Genomic DNA, 8396 nt, shown 5'->3' with positions numbered 1-8396 from the left:
AACTGCTTTAAAAGAATGACAACTTTGTCTGCTAATGACATCTTCAGCAAAAGAGAAATGAAATTAATAGGTAATAGGATTTTATGCAACTTCTCTAGATGGTTATTACTACACTTTTACATACATATTTTTCTTGCAGCTACTGGTTACATGTTGGAAAAGTTATTATTTTTTTTAAATAAGCTGTTCGCTCATTCATTAGAATTTCTGATTATCAAGTTGTGTTTCTTTGTTTATAAGGTATAGTTAAAGGCAATGGCTCTTTAAACTAATTTTTTTCCAACAATACAATTTAATGTATATGTAAATGAAGCCCTAGCATTTAATAAAATGTGCCAGGTCATAAACACTGAAGATTTTCATTGGTTGAAAGGATCTTCATGAGAGAGTTAAGTTTGTCTTCATCACTGTAGCTGTTTTCTTTTATTTTCTTAACTGCCAGGAAATGAAGCCTGATAATAAAAGACTGATGGAAAAAAAAAGTTAAAGGAGCCCACATTTCATTTATGAATTTTTAAAGAGAGATATGCACAGGTAACACTTATAAAGACTGGCTAGGTATAAACAAAAGAGTACATAAATATATTTATTTGTAATAAAAAAATAATTGAATCCCTGAAGTTGTAGTGTCCCATTAATATGCTTTTCTTTCTTTTTTGAGTAAAAAGCTGTTGGTGAAAAGGGGTTAAATACAGTTTCTAAATGAAAAAGAGTTTTATTGTGTCAAGTGTCAGGAAGTGAGTAGAGGTGCAAAGGAAAGAGAGAGCGAGAGAATAAGATCGTTAGAGCTGATACCATGAAGTGTAACACAAATTCAGAGATGACAGAGCAGGTGAGGTCTTTGAAATGCAGCCATCACAATAATGTCACCTACAGCTGAGAATCCACAGAAGAAAAAGAAAGGAGAAGGAGGAAAAAAAAAAAAAAAAAAAAAACCAAAAAAAAACAGGGGAAAAAAGAGAAGAAAAAGCATAACCACAATCCAAATGTGATCTAAATACAGAGCAACAGACTTTACTACAGAACAACAGACTTTATTATGTGGAGCCTACTGAAGGGATTTTTAAAAACAATTTCAAGTAAGCATCAAGTAAAATAGTAATAATATCATGCAGACCTTTCATAGGAAGTATGACATCTCCCTTTAGCAAGTAAGTTGCTTGCAGTGCCAGATTCTGTCTTATAGAATCAAATTAGATACATAAATTGCATGAACATTTGGCCCTACACATATTGTTACTTTGACTGTTCCTTTTATCTTGTCAGATACCACAAACTTTGACAACTTTATTTGTACTCACTCTGATAAATTCTCTAGTAATGCACATAAGTGTACATATTTGCCCCAATAGAGAACAGTAACTTATGCCAGACATACTTTTATTTTCATGTGAATCTTCTTCATGGCTATCCAAGGAAATGATGTCAGGAAATTTTCCTTCTATTAGTTTCTCCTAGTGCCACAGTATTTCAACTCATGGGCAACATGTTGCTCTTAACTCTCTGAGCTATGCTCATCCCGTTGGTTTTGCCCGAGGGCAAAATCCTGCAGTCAGGATTACTCAAAGATCATAGGAAAGAGAAGAGGAGTGTTTCCTCACATAAGGCAAAAGCCCCGTGTCTGGTTTAATATGCAAGGTGGACCAAGTTTTCAGGTGGTATAAATCTGTGTAGCTCTTGAACAGAATTAGCATGTTTCAGCCAAGGAAGTGGTGCTACACGTGCCACACTTTCATAATATAGCAGAGATGTTTGCTACACCAGGAAACAGAGTTGGTGCTACAGCAACCTTGTCAATTAAAGAAAAAAGAAACTTAAAGTAAAACTAACACTGCTAGTTAGGACTCCTTCAGTCCAAATGCTGTATCTAGTTATGATAAGAGAACATATAACAAACCATATTTCATCAAAGACCAAAATTTACAGGGCTCATGCAAGATTCATTCCTGTTTACATTACATGTCAGATTCCTAGCAATTTCTTTTGCTGTGAGTGTACTAGGAGCTACCTTGGATCTTATGAAATCTATTTAAGTTTCAGAAGTCAGAAGAGGACTATGAACTTTTCAAGAAAAGGATTAGAAAGAAAGGCACTAAAAGTCAGTGAAAAACATGCACTATCTAGAATAACAGAGAGCATGTCAGACTAGTAAAAAAGAGAAGCAAGGCACACTGACAAACTCAACAAGGAAAAAAAGGCTTTTCAAATTCAAACATGTTACCAAGCATTCTAAAAGTAAAAGAGTTTTAAAAGTTTGCCAGAATAGGAAGTTACTTGACAAGCTTCAGTGATTTTTATGGCATTTGCTTGGATGAGAAAGTCAACATGGGACAATACTCTAATAATTAATATTTAACTTGCCATGTCTAATCGAATATTTCAGTAGCATCTTTTTTATTATACTTAACTGTAGCTTATCTATAATGGAAAACAACGACAAAGGAGTAAAAAAAGTTTAAAAATATAGATATTTTCTAAAATAGATAATTTCTACCTAACTGAAAGTTTTTTAAAAGATATTATGAACATAAGAGTCTGTTTAATTATGCTATGAGACCAAACAGAAGTTGACTACTGCAGGAGATATTGGTATAAGGCTGCAAGCAGGTCTGTGCAGTAAGTTCTAGTTTGTTTTCATTGATGACAACTAATGACAAAGTATCCTAATTTGGAGAAGTTATATAACAAGCTCCTTTGTCCTGAAATCTAAGCACCCAATCAATCAGTTGGCCTTGCAACATGTTGTCAGAGAGCTTTTTAAAGCAGGTATGTGAACTGAGGATATTTTAGACCTTCTCTCTACACAATACTCACCCATTATTTGTGATACTGTTCTTTTCACAGCTATCAACAGAAAAACTTGACAGCTTTGAGCAGGAGAGGCTGGACTACATGATCTGTAGAAGTCTCTTCCAACCTCAACTATCCTGTAATTCTGTGATCTTTTCAAAGGAATAGCTGTCTTCTTTTTAGTATGCTCTGTTTCAAGCAAAGGTTCAGCGCAGATTTAAATGGTCTAAACTCCACTTTTGCTCTTACATGCACTGTATTTTTGATAGTGAGATGTGACAACATGGAGTTACCTTGCAGGCTTTTTATCTCTGTAGTACTTGCACTACTGCCTTTGACTTGGCAGGGGAAAATCACAGAATAAGTGGGGGTGATTCTTGGTTTTGAAATCCATGCCCTGAGCCTTTTATTTCTGTTGTTCTAAACTGTATTTCTATTGTATTCAATTTCTACCTTCATTCTTATTTGTATCCTGCCATTTTTAGTCTCTGTGACTTCTGTAGTAAATAACACTATTTCGTTGCTGGCCAAGAGGATGGTCAATAAATTTGCAGGTAACTTCTCAAATTCTAGTAGAACAAAGCAAAAAAGATTCCCAGTCTTCCTTAATTGCCGAGATATGCTATGCACAGATTTGACATTAGACTGGACCTTTTCCACTGATCTTTCCTATTGCAGCTTTTTCTAATGCACAGACTTCAGATCTGGTGTATGGCAGGAGTGGGCACATTGGCTCTCCAGTGGCAAGGGACTGCTTAGTGACAAGAGAATATATTTCATCAATACACAGGGGAAGCAAAAGCTTGATCTCAGATAAAAAGGATAAAAACACAACTTGGTTTAAGAAGTTTTATTTCATAGACAGAGTGCTGGACTTTACGCAGGATATAAGGCTTGTCTCACAGCAAGGAGGAGCAAGAGATGTGTCCTCAGGCCCCTGAGTACAACTTCCTTCTGTGTGAAAAGAGGCTCAGCAGGAGGATAATACAGCTCTTGCAGTTTCATGATTTCTCACCAGAACTGAGCAATAATGCTTATTTCCTAGTGTCCACTGAGGTCATCACCTGCCTGCTGCTCTCCATGACCTCATTTGTAGCAAATCTCAGCTAAATCAGCAGCCCAGGGAGTCTCCTGGAGCAGGATCTCATGTGGGCAACAGCCATTCCCAGCTATCTGCAAGCACATCTTCCTCTTTACCAAGGCACTGGATGCTGCAGTGCTGGGTACCAGTGACAGGCTTCAGCTTGACAAATGCACATAAAGCAAGGGACATTCACAGAATTAGTTAAATATTTTCAGTAATGACAGAAATGGATAAAATAGTGAAGGAGAAAGAAATAGAATCCTCTAGAGTGTTTTATAACTTCACTAAAGGTATCATGGATAGCAGGGACTTTACAGGCTGTCAGCATTAACATTAGCAGTTTTTAACCATGACCTGAGCTCTGACAAGCTGTTTCCACACTGTCAGTCTCTCTGCTTGAGCTGGCAAGTCATATATACTAAAACTGTCCAGACTTTATCTGTGCAGTTACTTAAAAAGCCTATCTGGTGCATTTGCCTGTCCCACCAGTACAAAGAGAGCCTGGAAAAGTCTGAGTGACCTGTTAATCTGAGCAATCTTATTGGATAGTTTAAAACAAAATATCAACATGCATCATCAGGTTGGCTTGAGACTTCTCACTGCCTTTCTATTTCAGCAGAATTTTTTTTTTTTTCAGAAAATACCTCACTGCTCTTTAATGCAGGCATTGAGTAAAATACTGTTTATTAAAAAGATAAATTAAAGGAATTTCCCCACTCAACCACTAAAATGTATATTCAAAAAAATTAGTTGAATAGAGTGGCTAATGATTTAGAGGTATGTTCCTGAATTTAAGAATCATCTGACCTTTTTGCTGTGCCTGTGGATTCAGTAGCCCTTTTAGAATAGCAGCTCTGGACATGCTGCTAGAAGGAGACCTGAGTGAGTTACAGCATGGCAATCGTACCAGATTCCCAGTCAGCACAGCAGACTAGACAACAGGGAGCTCAATGCTTTTCAATCTAGCTACAGCACATAATGCTTAAATACTTCTACAAATCTCAAAATCCCTCTGTTTTGCCAGTTTATACCAAAGTAAATGAATTCCTTCTTTTTTTAACCCTACGAGATTCTACAATAAGAAATCTGCAAACTAAATGAATGTGTGAGTGTAAACCTGATGCTAAGCATGACATACATGAACTGCTACACATGAGGCACTGGAACTGGTTGCCCAGAGAAGTTGTGGATGCCCCAGCCCCACAAATGTTCAATGTCAGTCTGGATGTGGCTTTGAACAATGGAAGGTGTCTATGCCCACCTTGATGATATTTAAGGTCCCCTCCGGCCCAAAGCATTCTATGATTCTATGATTGCTGCATACATAGACTGGTTAGTAGAAAGAAAACTTTGGAGCACAGAATTTTATAAGCAGAAGTAATATGTTGTAAAATCACAGTGTTCTTTAATTAAATACTTTAAGCAGCACTTGCTTTCTAGGAGACTTTATAAATAGAAAAACAATTTCTCTCTTATGTAGTGACTTTACATTAAGTCTCCACTACAGAAAAGAAAATAAAAACAAACAACAAACCCCCACAATGACAAATAAGAAGCAGGAGATTATGGCAGGTAAAAGTTATGGAATGTACTATGAGGGGAATGTGTGCATCTGTATGATTCTGTTGTCTTTTATAATGGTTTAGAGACCTTTATCTGGAGGCCTGGAGACCTTTATCTTCCCAAATATCCTCGTAAGAAGAAAATGTCAAGTAATTCTAACTGTTAATAAAATTCTGAATATTAGGTCAACTGCACAGCAAGTTCCTTCCTTCACAGTCTTGGTGAGCTTGCTGCTGTCTTGGTAGTACATATTTCCATAGGTTTTGTAGAGACAAAATATGTTTTCCTTTGTATACTTCCCCCATACAAGTCCCAGCCAGTCTCACAATGGAAGAGTTGGAAGCTTTCTTTTGAGCCTTGATAAAGCAACAATCTTGGAATTGTTTTCTAAATTCTAAGGCTCTTTTGATACAATCTCCAATCTGTCTGAGAAAATCTAAAATATAAGACAAATAAGCTGCTAATGACATTTCAATTACAGGTAAATATAAAGAGGCAGGATCTGATCCTCCTCCTATACAGACTTGAATGGTCCTCATGGAACTTAACTGAAGTGATTGGTTCAATGCAATTTTTTAAATTAAAAAAGGTTTCTCTCATTCTTGTTTCAACAATGTTAGTGAGTTGTGAATTTGAAAGTGATTTACTTTTTCTCATATCTTGTGGATTCATGGCATTATGGGGTTTTTTTGTTTGTTTTATTTTGTCCAAATGGTCAATGAGCAGTACCAGATCCTACCCTCACATCTTTTAATGGACTTCATATGCTGAGAAACAAGTTTTAAACAGTTTTCATATCAGAATTTCCTATGTAAAACAGGTAAATTCCTGTTATTATCATTTGAAAACATTGTCTGAAATATTATCTGAAACAGGTAAATTCTTGTAATTATAATTTGAAAACATTGCCTGAAATGTTGTCTGAAATATTACCTGAAACAGGTACATTCTTGTTATTATAATTTGAAAACACTGTCTGAAATGCAAGGCTTTGTAAACTATTTTGATAGCATAAGTGAAAATTATTAGAGAATTGCCAAATTCCAAAGCACTAATTGTTATCTAATAGAAAAGTGACACCAGATCTAAAATATCACCACATCTAAAAGCCTAGCTCAAAATACTGAATCTTGATTTTCATTTCCTAAATCTAAGTAGAAGTTAATAGTCAGGAACTAGATTTGTCTGTGGACTGGAAGGCTACATCAAATCATCCATGAAGCAAAACATCCTGAAATGCAATTCTGAAGAATTCAGGGTTCCCTCTTAATTTGAAAATCTAATGTTGAACTCCATATGTAAGTACAGTGGAATGCAACAGAAATGAACCATTTAAAGCAACAATGCAGAAGTGGGCTAGAGCACATATTCAGACTTGTCTTGAAGCACATTCTTAGGTATGTTCCTCTGAAAGGTAAGTTACTAATTATTGTAAAAATCTTTCTGTCCTCAGCCACCCAAATGGCCCAGCAAGCAATTGATAAATTACTAAGCCCATGTCTCTTCCCATAGAGATTTATTAGCAGAGGAAGGTCGGACATGCAGGGTTTGTTTTTGTTTTTTGGGGTTTTTTATGTTTTGTGTAGTTCATGTGTAAATCTAGTCAGATCAAGGAGCATTTTTTTATTAGTTTTACTCTGCTTTTAATTACTTCTCTTTTTTTCTTCCTAGGTTTACATTTGTATGTTTAACTTCTTGCCATGTACCCTCAAGGAAAAGAAAAGCTAGTGACTTTGAAAGGAAACCATTAAAAAGGGAAAGTTTTTGGATCCTCCAGTTCCCTTTTGGGGTCATTCCAGAGTAAGTAAAAAGGTCCCTTTTCCAAGTGGGCTGCTCAGCCATCAGACTGCTGTGAGGCAGCAAAGCCAAAAGATCATAGACAAAACAGCGGCTGATGCTGGAATTGGTCACAGCAAACTCTGCACAGGGGAGGTCATGGTTCTGAAATGTGTCAAGTGGCAAACACTTTGAAATCTGTACTTGCTGCTTTGCAACAAATTTCTTCCCAAAATCTCTTCTGTCAGAGCTATGGGGACAAACAAAATTCAAATATCAGGCCAACCTCATCAAATTGTAAATAAAATTGCACCAACAGGCCAGCAAACTTCTGTGCCCTGAATATTTCTTTTCAAGTGAAGGACAGTAATTAGCTGAAAAATGCAAGGTTGCTGAGCTGTTCTTAAACATGTCTGAATTTATTTATAGGGAAGCAGAGTGTGTTCTATATCTCAGTAGTGGCTTAAATTAATGAGAGTTCCTCTAATCTTTTCCACACTGGAAATAAGGTGTTAATAGTTCTAAAATGAAATAGTACCTAAAACACAACTCAGTCATTTTCTTCATAGTTCAAAGTTATTTGCATAAGATATATCACCCTTTGCAAATATTTACTTTGCTATAGCCAAAGACACTGCAAATTATATGTGATGGGTTTGAACTCCTGTCTTTCACACTTGTCTTTGAGTCTGTGTCTTTCACTCTCTCTTGCTGGGTTCCAGAAAATGAAGACAAAAAATAATTTCTTTCTCAAATAAGATCCAACATGGACTTCAAAGTGAAAGACCTGAATTCTACCTATAAAATTTGATTACAGCCTGATTAAAAAGGTGGGGGGGGGGAAGAGCTGTATTCATGGGCTCATTACAGGCACAAAAAGGGGATGCTCATACAGACCATAGAGAATTTAAAAGATTTATTTATGATGTATTACTGTAATTTTTAATTTAGACATGCAAATTTTTTAATTTGCACTGACTGCTTTGCCTTAATGGTTTTGATTAATACTTGGAGGTAGTGTTTGTGAAAGAGATTTATACTGTGATTCATCTGCAAAATAATCAAATCATTACCAGCTAATGACAAAGCTGTGAAAAATGATATAGATATTGTGTAACTCCCAGCTATTGCAGTGCACATGAAGGTGCCCAGTTCTTTCAGTAAATGTGGACTTGTGTTAATA

The sequence above is a fragment of the Serinus canaria genome, chromosome 2 (assembly GCF_022539315.1).
Source record: "Serinus canaria isolate serCan28SL12 chromosome 2, serCan2020, whole genome shotgun sequence".
NCBI classification, from domain to species: domain Eukaryota; kingdom Metazoa; phylum Chordata; class Aves; order Passeriformes; family Fringillidae; genus Serinus; species Serinus canaria.
Note: the sequence above shows the minus strand (reverse complement) of the source record.